The following is a 948-nucleotide window of genomic DNA, read 5'->3' as shown; positions in this document are numbered from 1 at the left end:
TTTCTGTTGTTCATCCCCCTTGGGTAGAGGGGCAATTATACATCGATCATTGTGATAGATTACCCCTTTCTCCTCAATTATACCGTTAACACAAGATTTAGTTGAGAAAATATATAATGGGAAAGTTATTATCTAGTGAGTAATCTCTTTAAATAAAACAATTTAAAATTACCATTATGGCTGCATACCTATATTCAGTGCAGCACTGTTAGAAATAGCAAGAAGATGGAAACAACATCAATGCCCATCAGTAGAAGAATGGGTAAAGAAACCTTGGCATGTAGACACAATGGCATAGCATGCATCGCCAAAAAAAAAATGATGAAACCATGAAGCACCTCATTACATGGATGGACCAGAAGAACATCATGCTAAGTGGAATTACTCCATCACAAAACAACAAATATATTAGATCACTATTATAAGCAATATATATATATACATAAAAGAGAAAGACATTCATATCAAATGTAATAGACTTTGGAGACTGCCACGGACAGGAGGACAAGCGAGGGAGGAGAAAGTGTTGGAAGAGAAAGGGGATGAGGGCTAACTTTGATTTAATGGATGACAGTAACCCTCAAGAGGGAGAAGAGTAATCAAGGAGCCGGTGAAGGGTGAACTCTTCAGGGTGTTGATTTGTAATTTGAATTACTGAATATAAAGTTGACGATCTAAAATTTAACCTCCTCAACTCATTTATAAAAAGTAACTAACTCGTTCATTTTCGTATGGCACTGTGTTGTTGAATGCATAGGTTAGTCGAGGTCTTATCATGTGTAGATAGTTAAATAAGCAATCAAATGTGCACCGAGAGCTGGCTGTGCACCGGGCAGTATTGTGGGTGGCAGAAGGTGAGGGGCTACAGAGACAGAAAGAGCTTCCTGCAGCTTCTGGTCTCTGCTTTCTTCACCGATGGCCCACCAGAGAACTGTTTGCTGTCTTGCA

This window comes from Echinops telfairi, unplaced genomic scaffold, assembly GCF_000313985.2.
Source record: "Echinops telfairi isolate 266 unplaced genomic scaffold, ASM31398v2 ScPeMD7_8;HRSCAF=38, whole genome shotgun sequence".
Taxonomy (NCBI): Eukaryota; Metazoa; Chordata; class Mammalia; order Afrosoricida; family Tenrecidae; genus Echinops; species Echinops telfairi.
The sequence above is the reverse complement of the archived record's forward strand: the minus strand, read 5'-3'. Positions refer to the sequence as shown.